The 18,502-nt window shown below is 38.7% G+C and overlaps 1 non-coding gene across 1 annotated transcript; it reads left to right on the top strand.

The window, feature by feature from the left end:
- Window positions 1-6,125: 6,125 nt before the first annotated feature.
- On the top strand, window positions 6,126-6,232 carry LOC141683774 (small nucleolar RNA R71). The gene has a single exon (XR_012560434.1). It is a non-coding gene; the product is annotated as a small nucleolar RNA R71 (small nucleolar RNA).
- Window positions 6,233-18,502: the final 12,270 nt, after the last annotated feature.

Genomic DNA, 18,502 nt, shown 5'->3' on the forward strand with positions numbered 1-18,502 from the left:
CTCGTGCTGGACGCCCTCCTGGAAGATGATAACCCAGCCCATGCTCCTCAGGCTCACCACCGGTCCATTCCTGCATCCCATTCAGAGTGCCAGAATCAATCGGAGCGGCTGGCAACTGCAACTGCTCATGAGCCGGCCAGTTCACTCCCACTGCTCGGCATAGCTTCGTAACCGTAGATGCATAAGGGATGTTCATATGCTTTGATCCCCTCAAAAACTTCAGAATTCCTTGGTAGATAAACTCACCAAGGTCCACATAGTACTCCTCATTCATAATTCCCCATAACAGCTGTGCTCTCTCAACTGTGACCTCGTGTGCATGCGAAGAAGGCAAAATATTAGCACAAATAAATGCATTCCATGCACGGGCATACCTGTTCATGGCGATCGCCGGAAAGTGACGATACTCATTATTGCCTGTACTGCGGGTCCAAACTGTGCCCGGTCGACAGAGAGTCGCACAAATCAAATCCAAGTCAAAATCCTCAGCAGTCTTTTCATTCCAGTTCTCCTCCTTGGGCTTCCTCTCTCGCTGTCCAATCACACGGCGAATCGCCGCAGGATGATAATCAACCGTCAGCCCACGGACCACAGAAAACCCATTCTTTTCAGCCTTCGCGTTCGCGTAGAACTCGCGAACAACGCTCATCGGTACTGCTTCGGGTGACTCACAAAAAGCTATCCACCCCTTCTCTGCAATCATGGGCAACAACTCACCATCCCTCCCCGATGGTAAAAACCCCCTCTCCTTCAGAATCGGCTTACCCAACAGCCTAGTGTACTCCTCCTCCGCGGCTCTGTCAGTTAACCGAGGCCTTGCAGCAGTACCCCTCGATGAATCAACAGTAGGAACTGTGCTGCTGCTGTCAATAGTGCGTGCTCTCTTGGATGCCATTGATTCGTAAATAAAAGCGTGTAAGAACAGATATTTGATGTTTGTGAGAGGGTTTAAGTGTAGGAAGTTTTGTGGGAGATATGTAGGATAGGTGTATGTATATATAGGGTGTGGATTAGATTAGGGTTTGGGAATTAAGGGATAAAATGATGGGGTAGTGGGAACAAATCGTGGGTTTATGGGCTAAAACTGTTTTTGTGTTTGTTTTTGTTTAGTTTTTTTTTTTTTCTGAACTGTAAAAAAATTTCTGGTCCTCGACCCCTGCGCGGCCGCTCAGCATAGCTGCGCGGGCGCTCAGCTTGCTGCTCGGCCGCTCAGCTTAGCTGCGCGGGCGCGCAGGGGGTCACTGGAATTTTTTTTTTTAGCCCCTGTTTTCTGATTTTTTTGTATTTTTGGATAGGTTATTAACTTCTAAGGGTTCCTGTAACAATAATTCATGGGTTGCCTCCCACGTAGCGCTTCTTTTTCGTCATTAGCTTGACGTTTCGTACCCTGCTCAAGTAGTCAACAAAATGGCACTAACCACTTCTCGGTTTGCCATGTCCCCATAGTAGTGCTTCAACCGCTGACCGTTAACCTTGAATGCTTGGTCCGGATCATTCTCAAAAATTTCCACCGCTCCATGTGGAAACACAGTTTTGACAATAAAAGGTCCAGACCACCTTGATTTCAACTTCCCAGGAAAAAGTCGGAGCCGAGAGTTGAATAAGAGAACTTGTTGCCCTGGCACAAATAACTTTGGATGTAGCTTCCTATCGTGCCACCTCTTCACCTTTTCCTTATACATTTTATTATTTTCGTACGCTTGAAGTCAAAATTCATCCAGTTCATTAAGCTGAAGCATTCTTTTCTTACCAGCTGCATCTAAATCCAGGTTCAACTTCTTCAATGCCCAGTAGGCCTTATGCTAAGCTCCGCAGGTAGATGACATCCCTTACAGTACACCAACTGGAACGGTGACATCCCAAGTGGAGTTTTGTATGCTGTTCTGTAAGCCCAAACAGCTTCATCGAGCTTTAAAGACCAATCCTTCCTTGACGGACAAACAACCTTCTCTAGAATGCGCTTTATCTCTCTGTTAGACACTTCCGCTTGACCATTTGTTTGCGGATGATAGGCAGTAGCTACTCGATGATTCACATTATAACGCTGCATCATAGAAGTGAACTTACGGTTGCAAAAATGCGATCCTTCATCACTTATGATTACCCGAGGTGTTCCAAACCTTGTGAAAATTTGCTTATGAAGAAAATTTAGTACTGCCTTTGCATCATTTGTCGGTAAAGCTTTAACTTCGACCCATTTTGAGACATAATCGACTGCCAGCAAGATGTACTGATTATTGCAAGACGAGATAAAAGGCCCCATGAAATCGATTCCCCATACATCAAAGACCTCGACTTCAAGCATCACATTTAATGGCATTTCATCCTTCCTTGACAAATTTCCCACTCTTTGGCAACGATCACACCTTAAAACAAACTGACGAGCATCCTTGAACAAAGTAGGCCAGAAAAAACCTGCTTGCAGAATACGAGCTGCCGTCTTCTCACCTCCATAGTGTCCCCCATAAACCGTGGAATGGCAGTCTCGTAATATCCCCTCCGTCTCACAGAACGGGATACATCTCCTGATGATCTGGTCAGCTCCCTGTCTAAACAAATATGGTTCATCCCACATATACCACTTCACCTCATGCAGAAACTTCTTCTCTTGAGCGGATGTCAAATTAAGAGGCATTATATTGCTGACGAGATAGTTTACAATATATGCAAACCATGGTTCTTCCTCCTGAATTGCAAACAACTGCTCATCCGGAAAAGATTCATTGATTAACGTCCTATCTTGTGAAGTAGAATCGGGATTCTCCAACCTAGAGAGATGGTCAGCTACTTGATTCTCAGTACCTTTTCTATCTTTGATCTCTAACTCAAATTCCTGAAGTAAAAGCACCCAACGAATGAGTCTCGGCTTCGAATCCTTCTTAGAAACCAGATAGCGAATAGCTGCATGATCAGTGAATATTGTTACTTTCGTACCAAGCAGATAAGATCGAAATTTCTCAAAGCCAAAGACTATAGCCAAAAGCTCCTTCTCAATAGTGGTGTAGTTCAATTGGGCACCATTTAAAGTCTTACTCGCATAGTAGACCACATGGAAGAGATTTTTCTTGCGCTGTCCCAGAACTACACCTACCGCATAATCACTCGCATCACACATCATCTCAAATGGTTCTGTCCAATCTGGTGCTGTAATGACTGGTGCCGTGATCAAACTCTCCTTGAGAGTCTCGAATGCTGCCAAACATTCATCATCAAATTTGAAAGGCACATCTTTCTCAAGCAAATTGCACAACGGCTTAGATATCTTTAAAAAGTCCTTCATGAATCGCCGATAAAAACCCGCATGACCAAGAAAACTACGGATTCCTTTCACAGAATTAGGTGGGGGAAGATTTTCAATGACTCCCACCTTGGCCTTGTCCACCTCCAGACCCTTGCTAGAGACCTTATGCCCAAGGATAATGCCTTCACGCACCATAAAATGACATTTCTCCCAATTAAGCACCAAATTAGTTTCCACACATCTTTTTAGTACGGCGCGCAGATTATTCAAACATTCATCATATGAGTGTCCAAAGACGGAGAAGTCATCCATGAACACTTCGACGTTATTTCCAATCATGTCAGAGAATATAGCCATCATACATCTCTGAAAGGTGGCCGGTGCGCCACATAACCCAAATGAAACTCTGCAAAAAGCAAATGTGCCAAATGGACAAGTGAAGGTAGTCTTTTCCTGATCCTCTGGTGCAATACAAATCTGATTATACCCGGAATAACCATCCAGAAGACAAAAATACTCATGTCCCGCCAATCTGTCAAGCATCTGATCAATAAATGGAAGAGGGAAGTGATCCTTCCTTGTGGCTTTGTTCAATTTTCTATAATCCATGCATACTCTCCATCCTGTAACTGTTCGAGTAGGGATGAGCTCATTCTTTTCATTTGCGACCACAGTGATACCTCCCTTCTTAGGTACACATTGTACGAGGCTCACCCACGAGTTGTCAGAAATAGGATAAATGATGCCTGCATCTAGCCATTTCAGAATTTCTTTCTTCACCACCTCCTTCATGATGGGATTCAGTCTTCGCTGCTGTTCCACAGTTGGCTTACTACCTTCCTCTAGCAAAATTTTATGCATACAATATGAAAGACTTATCCCCTTGATGTCTGCTATGGTCCATCCTATAGTCGATTTAAATTCTCTCAAAATCCTTAAGAGCTTGTCTTCCTCACTACCTGAAAGGTCAGATGAAATAATAACAGGTAACGTAGATGAATCACCTAAAAAAGCATACCTCAAGTGTTCAGGTAATGGCTTGAGCTCCAAGGTAGGTGCTTCCTCTATTGATGGTTTGAGCTTCCCTTCAGCGTTCTTGAGGTCAGAAGTACCAAGAGATTCAAATGGTATGTCCAGCTTTCGCTTCCAGGGAGAAGCGTTCAGATATTGTAATTGCTCGTTGCTATCTTCATCATCGCTGTCAAAATCCCCCACTAAGGCCTTTTCCAATGCATCAGACATTAGCATGTGATCGAGTTCCAAAGTAACCGCAGAATCAATCACATCCACTTTTAAGCACTCCTCATCTTCTGTAGGGAATTTCATTGCCTTGAATACGTTGAAGGTCACATCCTGATCTTGGACCCGCATAGTAAGTTCACCTTTTTGCACATCTATCAAGGTACGACCAGTAGCCAAGAAAGGCCTCCCCAAGATTATGGGAATCTTCTTATCTTCCTCAAAATCCAGAATAACAAAATCTGCTGGAAAGAAGAGCTTATCCACTTTGACGAGCACATCCTCAACTATGCCCCTTGGGTAAGTAATGGAACGGTCAGCCAATTGTAGTGACATGTACGTGGGTTTTGGATCAGGCAGATCCAGTTTTTTAAAGATCGACAACGGCATCAGATTAATGCTTGCTCCCAAATCACAAAGGCACTTGTCAAACGTCAGATTGCCAATTGTGCAAGGAATGGTGAAGCTTCCTGGATCTTTCAGTTTTGGTGGTAACTTTTGTTGCAGAACAGCGCTGCATTCTTTCGTGAGAGCAACGGTTTCAAGGTCATCCAGTTTCACCTTCCTTGAAAGAATAGTCTTCATAAACTTCGCATAACTAGGCATTTGTTCCAAAGCCTCATCGAAAGGTATATTGATGTGAAGTTTCTTGAACACCTCCAGAAACTTCCCGAACTGTCTATCCAGCTTTTGTTGCTGCAATCTCTTAGGAAAAGGTGGTGGAGGATAGAGCTGTTTCTCCCCTGTATTAGCCTCAGGCAGAGTGTGTTCAACAGTAGTCTTCCTTGGTTCCGCCGCTTTCTCCTTTTGCTTAGATTCTTCACCTCTAATTTCAGCTTCTACTTTTTTTGCCTTTTCAGCATTAGCTACTTTTCCAGACCTTAAGGTAATAGCCTTGACTTGCTCTTTAGCTTCCTTCCTGCCTGGTACTTCCGTGTCACTGGGAAGAGTGCCAGGTTGACGATTGAGCACTGCATTGGCTAATTGACCAATTTGATTTTCCAAGGTCTTGATAGAAACCGCCTGACTCTTGCACAACAACTTAAGTTCCTCAAAATCAGCACTAGTAGGTGCAGCTGCACTTCCCTGTTGAGGATATGATTGCCTTGTAGCATACTGCTGTGGTTGCTGGAATCCAGGTGGGTTAAACTGTTTACTCACTCCTTGCTGATATGGTGGCTGAATAGCATTCTGATTATTCCCCCAGCTGAAATTTGGATGATTTCTGTTGTTAGCATGATAGGTCGCTGGCACAGGCTGCTGTTGTCGCTGATAATTATTCACATACTGAACAGATTCGTTTACAAGAGAACACTGATCCGTAGTATGAGAACCTGCACAAAGCTCACAAACCATAGCTATTTGATTAACTCCATACGTAGCCAGCGAATCAACCTTCATTGATAGCGCTTTGAGCTGGGCTGCAATAGCGGTGGCTGCATCAACTTCCAGAATACCTGCTACCTTGACTGACGTCATCCTCTGAGTTGGGTTTTGATGCTCATTTGCAGCCATCGTCTCGATAAGATTATACGCCTCAGTATAGCTTTTAGCCCATAAGGCGCCTCCAGCTGCTGCATCGAGCATGGGCCGAGATTGGGCCCCCAAACCATTATAGAAACCAGTGATCACCATCCAATCCGGCATTCCATGATGTGGACATTTTCTCAACATTTCCTTGTAGCGTTCCCAAGCCTCGCACATAGATTCTGTAGGTTGCTGCGTAAACTGAGTAAGAGCACTCCTCATAGCAGCAGTCTTTGCCATCGGATAAAACTTCACCAGAAACTTTTGCGCAAGATCTTACCACATAGTGATGGACCCAGCTCGTTCAGAATGTAACCAGTCTTTAGCCTTGTCCCTTAGTGAGAATGGGAAAAGCCTCAACTTGATAGCCTCATCAGTCACGCCATTATACTTAAAAGTGCTGCAGATCTCGACAAAATTCCTTATGTGCATGTTGGGGTCTTCAGTTGCCGCTCCTCCAAAAGAAACAGAATTCTGCACCATCTGAATAGTGCCCGGCTTGATTTCAAAGGTGTTAGCTTGAATAGCCGGATGAAGGATGCTTGACTGAATGTCATCAATTTTAGGCCGAGAAAAATCCATAAGAGCTGGATCAGCTTGAACAATACGATCTCCCATGTTTACTGGTTCTTTCTGCTCAGTTCCTGAATCCGAATCCTCAAAATCTAACTTCTCCGGAATATCAAGAACTTCGTCTGTCTCCTCAGCTGTATCTAAAGTCCTCTTGCGAGCACGAGAACGAGTTTGCATAAACGCTTGCTAAAGTACCTGAAACACAACCAGAAAAAATAAGTAACTACTACGTCCTAATCATTGAGTCCTAATGACCAATGATGGTAAGTACATAAACTAAACAAATACGCCGAGTCCCCGGCAGTGGCGCCAAAAACTTGTTAGGGCGAAAACACGCGCTAATATTCACGCAAGTATACGCGTTCGCAAGTAATATAGAATATTTTCTAGTTCGTTCCCTCAGAGACTCAGACTAAATTATTGTCTAATTAAACTCACTCACCAATGTATGATTACTTCCCAATGTTAAGATAATAACACTTAAAATTGTTGATTAAATATTAACTATAATTAACTACTTAATTAATCACTTAACTAACACTTCAATTTATCAATAATAAAACACTCATGAGATCACAACTTCATTATTACTTCCTTCTATAGCCATTGTTATTACCTTTAGCATGTGACAGTGATGATATTAGTCGAATAACACGAAACTGATAAAAGCCAACTTTCATTGTACTAATACCATTCTACCAAGCATCCACAATTAAGATAGAAATCGAATAGTCATCAATTATGTTGAGTTCATATATGTCTACAGAAATTGACAACACAACAATTTAAGCACAAGTTATTCCTTTTTGATTATATAGGGCAAATAAAACTGTTAGAGTTACCCACTAATCTTGCACAACGTACATGAACCTATGCTAGCATGGCAAGTTCTAAATCTCAAGATCCACCGTCGCTTCACAAGAGATTAAGACCCTATCTTATATGTTCGCGACGCACATAAGACGAATACGCACAACCAATACTAGATATCAAGCAATCATCACACACTTAAGTATTAAACAATTAACTAAAGAATTCCATAATAAATCCGTTGCAACCCCATGATCACGATTAGCCCATAATAGAACCTATCGCCATCATGGGTTCATATGAAATCATGATAAACAAATACAAGAAAATAATAACTAAACTAATTATATTAAAACAGAGTACGTCACAAGAGTAAATAAGTCAAAGCAAGAAAACTAGCATCCAACGTTACAATGAAACAAGAATCACAAGAAAATATGCTTCCTCTTCGTTGCAGTGTGCTAAATCGGTCTTCTTCCTTATCTCCTTCGCTTCTTGCGTAAAACACAATCTTCTTCTTCTTAATCCTCCCTGTGAAAATGTCTCAAATCTACTTATATAATAGTCCCATAAAACTCAGATTACATAGAAGTTGGAAGCCAAACAGAAGTAGAAGTCTAAAATAATTCAGCAAAATTCCCGACCCTGCGCGGCCGCTCAGCATAGCTGCGCGGGCGCGCAGGTTGCTGCGCGGCCGCTCAGCATAGCAGCGCGGGCGCGCAGGCCTCCACTGGAAAAAATCCAAGTTTGCTCCGTTTCTTCACCGTAATCTGCCCGTTCCTTTCCTCTCGCAATGGTGAACACATGCCAAGGCTTATTCTTGATGATTCCTCCCCCGAAATGCAACTAATACCCTGAAATGCATAGACACTAGAAAAACGCATCAAATACACAAAATACTTGATTTCAAGACACCAATTTAAGCCATTTTAAGACGTTCTAAGTGGTATAAAATGCCACTTATCACTCCTTTATTTTATTAATGAATATTATCTTGAATATTCATTCGAGGATTTATGACTCCTTTTATTTTATTTCATGAATATTACTTGAATATTCATTCGAGGATTTATGACTCCGTTTATTTTATTTAATGAATATTACTTGAATATTCATTCGAGGATTTATGACACCTTTATATTATTTAATGAATATTACTTGAATATTCATTCGAGGACTTATGACTCACTTTATATTATATATTGAATATTATTTGAATATTCATTGGAGGACCTATGACTCCGATTATTTACTGAAATATATTCTTTATTTTATTAAAGAATAAGGTGTCGATAATCAAACTTATTTTTGATTCAAATAAAGATAGTACTTTCGTATAAGTATATCTTTGGTTATTTAATACTCATTTCAAGTATAAGTTTTACAACTTCTACTTCAAGTTATTTATATAGAGATTATCCTTATGGGAATATTATTTAATAATATTCAGATATTTTCTAATATATCGGGACTGATTTATTTTAATAAATCAGCAATACTCCAAACATTCTTAAAAATGTTTTCGAGTCTTCAAAATGATTTTTAAAGTTAGAGTGGACCCCAAAACTCATTTTTTAATATTTAAGATCTTCCTTTCTAAGGGGATTTAAATACTCGATCAAAACCTGGGGGATCCAGATCTGTAGTGCATTTTACATTCACAACGTGGTTGCTGTTTTGAGAAAACAAATGAATTGATTACTTACCCAACGTTCGGGAAGTAAGCCCATCTAATTGAGTCGGCATAAGCGACAGGCCGGGGTACGGTCTATCAAAGTGTAAGTGGCTGGGTGGCAGTCCATCAACGCGTAAGAGGCCGGGTGGCTGTCCAGCACAAGGTCCTTATTTGGCCAGGGTGATGACCGGTGGGGGATTCATCCATCTACTAGTAGAAAAGGTTACTTATTGGTATCTTTGCCTGATCAGCAAGATATCGGGTTTATGCCAAAATTCTTTTCTTTCCAAAATTCATTGGATATTGCAACTCTGTTCATACTTTACATGACAGAGGTTTTCAGGAAATGTATGAGATATATATATATATGGATATATATATATCGGGACTTAATGAAGTATCTCGTAACTTCATTTCATTCAATAATATTTCAAAAATTGAATCTATTCAAGTCTTATCTTGTATTCTCATCTATGTGATGAACTTTTGAAACTAATTATAACTTGAGCGGTGGTAGTTCAAGTAGTATTCGGAAAGATATAAGTATATTGGAGTATCTTGTAACTTCATCTTTTAAACTTATATCTAGTAAATGATTATCTTGTGCGTGTCAAAGATTTTCGGAAAAACGTTTAGACAAGGTTAGATATATGAGATCACCTTGCAACGATATTTTTATACAGTTATACACTGGAACTCTATGTGTATTATGCATGGAAGAGGACTTCCAATATTTTGAAAAGTATATATGTATATATATACTGATTATTTTGCGACTTCATCGCATTAAGATATCAACTTGGTTCATTTCTTTTGACCAAGACTTTCATGAGTACTATGAGAAGGCTCATATATTGTTAATCATTATACATATTATTTTGGTGGGCTTGCTGCTCACCCTTGCTTTCTTCTTTCATCACACAACAACAGATAAAAAAGATGAACAGGACCAAGCTCCCGATTCGCAAGCGATTAGGAAACGTTCCGCAGTTTCCTATAGGCGTTGATGTCGCTGTAGCTGAGGTAGGAACTACCAATAGGCTAGGATTTCAACTTATGATGTACCAGACTTATGTATAATTATGAATTGTAATAATGGCAAAGAAATGTAAATTTATTCAGAAACCTTTTTAAGGTGTATTGACATACAATTGTGGAATAAAACGACTTGTGATTATTTTTGGATATTCATCTCTGAGACTATAACTTGTGGTGTGTGTGTTTATTGTGGGGTCACAGTACAGAGTAGTTGATTGTGTATTAAGATTGGGTGTTATTAAGGGAAATGGAACTCGTGACAACCCGGATCCCCGACCCCGGATTTGGGGGTGTTACAGAAATGGTATCAGAGCTAAGCGTTATAAACCTCAGAGATGATGTGACGTTAAGATAATAAGTTCACTAAGATAATAAGAACTCTTGCCAAGTTCATAGTCGGACTACCTAACGTAGTACTGACAGTTAAAACCCTTATGGGAACCCTTATAAATATCGTGATAGTAGCGTAGTTCGTTATCTTATATGGTAGCGGGACTCCGAACCCTGAGGTTGAGAAGTGACCTCGCGATGATGTTTTATTACTAATTGGAGATCGGATGGTGGATCCGATAGAGCGTCCTAACGCAGGACCGGATGAGGTTCATATTGAGGATGTAATGGTTGAGGATGTTGTCCTAGATGGGATTGTTGCTGAGGAGGATCTCGTGGAAGATCCTAACAAGAATGAATAAAGGACCATTGAGGAATTGATGACCATGGTTAGGGAAACTACCAGAGGTAGGATTGGCCGGTCACTACCAGAGGTTCGTTCAAGTTTGTAAAGATAGTAGCCCCTTTAACGTGGCTTACTCGTAAGACTAAGAAGTTTGAATGGACAGAGAAATACGAGAAAAGATTTTAACAACTAAAGCAAAGGTTGGTGGCGACCCATATGTTGGCATTGCCGGATGAAAAAGGAGATTTTGTGAATTGTAGTGACGCTTCGCATAAGGAATTAGGGTGCTTCTTATACAGCACAACAAGGTAATCGCGTACGCGTCAAGATAATTAAGGGAATATAAAATTTGATATCCCCACCTATGAGCTTGGGCTCATGGCAATAGTTTTGCCCTAAATATTGGAGGCACTACTTGTATGGAGAGAAGTGCGAGAATTACCTAAGCCATAAGTGCTCTAGTACATTTTCACGCAGAAAGAGCTCAACATACGCCAGAGGAGGCGGTTAGAGCTAATCAAGAATGATGAGTGGGAGATTCTTTATCATTCGGGGAAAGCCAATGTGGTGGCTAATACCCTTAGTAAAAAGGAGAGACTCAAGATGATAATATCTTTGGGAGAGTTTATAAGAGATTTTGAGAAAATGGAAATAGAAGTGAAGGTAACCGGAGCTGGTACCGAAAAGCTGTTTGAGATTGCAATACAGACCGAATTTTCGGAAAAGAACATATTATGCCAGAAAAAGTGATGAATGAAGGCAGAGAGCCAACAACTAGATATGAGATTAATACCGAGAAAGATGATAAGGGAACAATGAGGTATTCCTACAGAATTTGGGTTCCAAATGTTCAAGAGCTTAAAGATGAGATCTTAGATGAAAGCTAGTTTGAGGAATAAGATTTAGAGCAAACCCTGAACGTGATAGTCAGGGAGGTTGACATCAAGATAGAAGGAACCCATAACATAATGAAGTGGAAAACAAGGATTTTTAACGTATAAGATAACCCCGATTATGGGAGAAGGTTGAAACATTTCACACTAAGGAAACAGAAAGTCGAGTAAGGAAAGGAGACCTGAGACGGTACTCCTATACAGCAATTTATGGACCTGTCTAGACAGAACTTAGACTATTATCCCCAACCACCACCTTGAGGAAACAATGCGGTAGGAAATTCTTTCATGACCTTTAAGTCGCTAAGCTCTCAGAGTTCCAAGGAACAGGTTGACCTAGTCGAGGCAAGAGCCTGGCTAAAGGAAATAGAGGAATCATTTGAGATTCTGAATGATTGACGAATCACAAAAGACTGTTTTTGTCACTTACCCTCCCAAGAGAGAGACCACCCGCTGGTGAAAGGCCAAGGATGGCACGGAGCAAGAGATTATAATAAACTGATTTAAGTTAGTCAATTGTTTTCGGGAAAGTAATTCCCAAGGTTATGGAGATAGTGTAAAATCTTTAGAGCCAGAACAAAGGTGGACGAGTATGATGAAATATGAAGCTAAGTTGTAAAAATTGTCAAGATTCGTTCGGATGACAAGAATCCCAGAACGATGTGATGTTTGAAGTCAATGATTAGTGGGTTCATGAAATAATGATAAGAGAAAGGAAAATAAAAAGAAACTGAAGTGGAAAGGAATATAAAGGCAATAGAGTTTGAGGAATGATAAGGGAGTTGGGTATGAGGAAACCCTAAAGACTCGTAGCAATAGAAATAGAAAAGTATGTAATCGTCAGGATGAGGGTGATTCACCATGAGTTAAAGTTGATGGTTTAAGGCATAAGTGATATATATATTGTATCCCCTTTAAGTTGGGAGTATTAGAAGACTTCGAGATAGATCGATGGGCTAATAAGAAAACACGGATGGATTGAGGAGACAGGATAACAAGATATAAAAAATTAAGGATAGAACATCGGTAACTTAAAACGAATCTTAGGGGAATGCATAAAGGTTGGCATTTCACCCTTAATAGGGATAGTATGAGTTTTGACAGTATGAATTAGAAAGGATTAAGGTAATAACAACCTTTAAGAATCAGTGGAGAAATTTTTTTCAGAAGTATATAGACAATGATTCTGGTATAAATAAATGGTATTTCGATATGCCCTGTATCTAGGGAATACAGGAGGAACGATTCAAGGATAACCTTAGAGGTTTTACAAGGAGAAAGGTAATATTCAAAATTCTCAAGAATAGAAATGTTGATAAAGGGAATATGACGTAATTATAATGATGCCAAGTGGGGCACGTGTTAAACCACGAGAAAGTATGGATCGAACCAGTAATGGTCGAAATTGTTCAGGGCAATTAGGACTTAAGATAAAAGATGTTCTAAGTATGATTGAGAGTCAGTCGTGACAGTGATTAACCTCTAAAGATTGAGGCAATATCTTATGGAAAAATGGTGATTTTTTTTTATTTACTCATCAGATATTAAAGAAAAGCATTTTCACATAAGCAGTGATTGAAATGAGGTAGAAAATTTATTTGGAGGTGGTTAAAATGACATTGACTGTAAGAAAATTTTACTATCAGGAAAGGCCAAAGAGGTGGCCGACACTTTAAGTGTAAGAGGACAATTACATGCGCTCGTGCCAGAGGAATACAGTGATAATGGTTGAAGCCGTAAAGGTTGTATTATGGTTGGAAAGATTGACATTCCTTCTGATGACTGTACAATACCCAACCGTAATAGTAGTTTGGTAAAGGTTTAATTCGTGTAATCGCCATGAGCGGGCTATCTATCTCAGAAGATACTATCTTGAGATAAGCCAGGACCATGTTTCCAAAAAGGACTAGATGAACCTTTGAGTTAAGTCTTCTATTTAAGGCATACGATTAAGAATGGTATTCACCTGCTATCGTTGCTTTGACTGAAAGTCTTCTGTAATTTTATCTGCTTCATGTCATGAAAGTACGTCAGAGTTTGGAGTGTTCTTCATGAATTATGATTGGTGATTATGTTAACTCCTTAGAAGTATTCTATATGACATGTATGGACTCCGTATGGTTAGATATTAAGATTTCATGGAAAGTGAATGACGACAGTAGGTCAGTGGTGGACCATAGTAATGCAGTAATGATTCTGCGAGTAATGAGCTGATTACAACCGTGAGAGTTGTATTGGAATGGATGTTGAGATTGAGTACCACTAATTGGGTCGTGGTAATGTATAAGTTATCATTGATAGACTAATTAAGTAGAGTATCTACCTATTGAATATTTATTCCTTCTTATGAAAAGAGAGTCATATTACTATATGAGGAAGGTTGCGGTGCAAGCATAGAATTCTAGTAACGATGATGTCTAGAATGAGATCCTAGATTCGATTTTCGATATCGAGGGAGTTTCAAAGGTGATTGTGTATAAGCTCGAGGAAGAGCATGGGTCCATAGAATGATGGACGGAATAGCAAAAATATTTAGGCATGTGAAATATGATACTATAATACTTGATGTTGATATAAATACATATATGTTTTGTTCTTCTAAGACAAACCTCTATAGTTTAGAGTTAGGTTCCAAGCCAGATATTTTGTGGCAGTATATATATATTTTTTTTCATATATAAAATTCTCTTCAATTCGTTCTTTTCTCTTCTTTTCATTTTGTATAAGCTGAGAAGAACAACCCTTCCAGAAGGGGAGGTATTGCCGAATGACTATCTATCTGTGTGATAGAAGCCGAGTAGGATACCAGCTATTGTTTAATTGCTTGTCAAGTACTAAAGGCTGGCCACCTTCTGTACTAACTATGCGATATAACAAGTGTTCATGATCATAGTGATCTCTCAACAAATTCCTTTACTTCTATATGATTGATCAAACTTTGGGAAATAGAAACAGCTGAAAAAGGAGTAATAAAGTTGTGGTGGTATTCGGAATGGAAACACATTCGTGATACTAAGGTTGACGAGGTTATTAAAAGGTTATAGAATGCAAACGAGCAAAAGTGTAACCAACATAGTATTATGTATGGAAGATAGTAACGCTTACGAATTAGAAAAGAATGAGTATTGAGAAGCAAAAGCTATAACGCTAGAAGCTATAATGAGAGTCTGTGCAATAGACTTGAAAGAAATTGGAATGATCACTTAACACGGATTGAGTTTTCTTACGACAATAGATCGTATGTCAGGTATCGAGATGTCGTCTTATGAGATCCTTGAGGGAAGACAATGTCGATCTCCCTTATGTTAGGATGAAGTTGTAGAGCGCAAGATGATCGGACCAGCAGTGGTCCAAAGGACCAAGGATATGATAGATCTAATTAGAGGACGGCTGGTAGTAGCCCAAGATGGACATGATAAGTATGTTGATTTGACACGAAAGGACAAAGAGTATGAAATAGGGGACCTAGTAATGTTATAGGTATCCCTTGGAAAGGATTGATGAGGTTCGGAAAGAAAGGAAAGCTAAGTCTACGAATTGTTGGACCCTTGGATATAGTAAGACATATTGGGAAGCTAGCATACGAGCTAGCCCTACCCCCGAACCTGTAGCAAGTTCATAATATGTTCCACGTATCAATGTTAAGGAACTGTAATTCGGATGCCAGACAAATAGGGGCATATGAGCGCATAGACATGCAACCCGACGTAACCTATATGGAGCAACCAGGAAGGGTTATAGAGTGAAAAGGAACAAGTGCTTAGGAGAAAGGTTATCAAACTATTCAGAGTTTGATGGAAGAACCACAATGTGGGAAAATTTACTCGAGAGTTAGAAAGTGCAATGCTAAGAGAGTATCCCTATTCATTTTCTATCTGATTCCGGGACGGAATCCTTTTAAGGAGAGGAGACTGTAATAACCCCAATTTTTGGAAATTTTTAAAATCATTATGAATAGTGATTTTGCAGATTATGCTGAATGAGAAAACTTTTCATGCCACACTATGTAGGGGTTCTGTTATTGATCTTCTGGGATATTATTAGTACACTATATGGTATATAAGTGTATGTAAAGATCGTCAGAATCTAATTCCGAACACTTTGATTTTTCCCAGAAATCCACTAGATATGGAAAGAATTGAGTATAAGGTAACATGATAAAAAGGATTTAAATTAAAGGATTATAAGAGAGGATCATAAAAGGAATATAATGTATTGAGAAAGGTTAAGGGAGCCCAAGTAATAAGATCCCGGATATGATCTCTCAAACGATAAACGAGAACGAAAGATAAGCGAACCGTAAAACAAATAAGTGACCAAGAGACAAGCTTGTACAAGAAGCCAAGGATTGTGACATCATCAAATCACAAGTTGTGGACAAGTGGAAGCATTATGACATGTGCATGGTGACATAAGCATGACAAAAGGGAAGGAATTGTTGGATGATTGTAAACCACACAAAGTTCAAGGTTAGAAAGGTAATTAAGCAAAAACAAAACCAAAACAACCTAGCTAGCCAAAACAAATCAAAGCAAACACAAAATTTTTCATTTCTTCAACATTGCTCTCGGCTTTTTTTCTTTTCAAGGGAAGAAAAATCAAAAATCAAGTTCCAAGCATTGTTAAATCACAAGGTATTCATCTAAGGTTCCTTGTACATAGATATGGATGCCCTATAAGTTTAAGCTTCTAATTCCTTCACAATCTCTTCCATTAATTCAAGTAAGAAGATGGTGAATAGTAACTTTCAAAAAATAACTTTAGTTTTCTTGAATTTTTATGAAAGTTTAAGGTTATACAAGCAAGGATCAAGGTTCTTTAGGCATTCAAAGCTCTTGTGTTGTGTTAAGAAGCTTCAAGGAAGGTATAATCTCTTAGCCAAGCTTTTTTATTGAATGTTAAGAGCATAATATGAGTGTTATAGTTCATGAGAGGCTTGATGGTTGTGTATTTAGAGATTAGTTGGTTTTGGGATGTTTTTGGAGTTGTAAATCTTGGTTGTTGATTAATGAACTTAAGTGTAGTTTAAATTCATGATAAAGAATAGTATAAATTGTTAATGTTGAGTTGTTGGGGCTGTTATGATAAAGTATGGATGGAGTTTTGATTGGGTTGTGATTGTGGGTTGATTGGTGATGGTTTGGTGTTGAATTGGTTGGTAAAATTTTGGGAAATCGCGTAAACATAGCCGTCGTAATGTCCGATTTACTTTAGGCTGTTTTTGTTCTTAACATCAGAACCCTTGAACTCACTGCTAGGTTTTGACCATTGCCATTTTTAGATAGTTCATGTTACGAGCTTCGTTTTGATATGTGGCTCGTTTGATTCCGATGTACGGTTTAGGAGAAACGGCCGTTTTAAGTAACGACGTTTCGCGAACGAACCATTACCCCTCGCCTTACTTTGAAACCTAGGTTAAAGACCTAAAAGGACTAATTGGAGGATGGAACAATTATGTAAAGTGGATTAGGCAGTTGGTAAGGCACTCGCGAAAGAATCGCCTTAAAACTCGTAATGGTTTATTTATTAAAAATGGTGGAGCCGAGGGTACTCGAGCGACTTAAGTAAATCATTAAGCGCGAAAGCGAGCGTAGGACTCTAAATGGTTTAAGTCTAGTTTCTTAAGCGACCGGGGTTTAATTCCGACTTATGTTGTTGTTCATAGGTTATCGGACCCACTCTAAGCTTAAGTCTATCCGGGAGCACTCAGGCAAGTTTTCTATCCGTTATACTGTTGTTGTGATGTATACACTTGTATATGCATTATCTTGTAATAGATGCATGATGGTTATATTAGCAAATTCTTGCGATATATTGTAGCATGTGATATGGTACATATGCATGTCTGTTTCGTATTCTTGCCATATATATCTGTTGGTTCAGTTGATAATACCTATGCTAGAGAATAGCGGTAATTTGCATATACCCTTAGTATAGGGACCCAAAGGTGAAAACATTTTCTAAAACCGGGAGTCGAGGATCCCGAGTAGATTATATATATATATATTTATATATATATGGTTATAGTTTTCAAAAACTATTAATCGAATAAGGTTTATTCGATAACTTTATTTTATTAATGAATATTATCTTGAATATTCATTCGAGGATTTATGACTCCTTTTATTTTATTTCATGAATATTACTTGAATATTCATTTGAGGATTTATGACTCCTTTTATTTTATTTAATGAATATTACTTGAATATTCATTCGAGGATTTATGACTCCTTTATTTTATTAATGAATATTATCTTGAATATTCATTCGAGGATTTATGACTCCTTTTATTTTATTTCATGAATATTACTTGAATATTCATTCGAGGATTTATGACTCCTTTTATTTTATTTAATGAATATTACTTGAATATTCATTCGAGGATTTATGACTCATTTATATTATTTAATGAATATTACTTGAATATTCATTCGAGGACTTATGACTCACTTTATATTATTTATTAAATATTATTTGAATATTCATTGGAGGACCTATGACTCCGATTATTTACTGAAATATATTCTTTATTTTATTAAAGAATAAGGTGTCGATAATTAAACTTATTTTTGATTATTCAAATAAAGATAGTACTTTCGTATAACTATATCTTTGGTTATTTAATACTCATTTCAAGTATAAGTTTTACAACTTCTACTTCAAGTTATTTATATAGAGATTATCCTTATGGAAATATTATTTAATAATATTCAGATATTTTCTAATATATCGGGACTGATTTATTTTTATAAATCAGCAGTACTCCAAACATTCTTAAAAATGTTTTCGAGTCTTCAAAATGATTTTTAAAGTTAGAGTGGACCGCAAAA

Source organism: Apium graveolens, chromosome 1 (assembly GCF_009905375.1).
Source record: "Apium graveolens cultivar Ventura chromosome 1, ASM990537v1, whole genome shotgun sequence".
Taxonomy (NCBI): Eukaryota; Viridiplantae; Streptophyta; class Magnoliopsida; order Apiales; family Apiaceae; genus Apium; species Apium graveolens.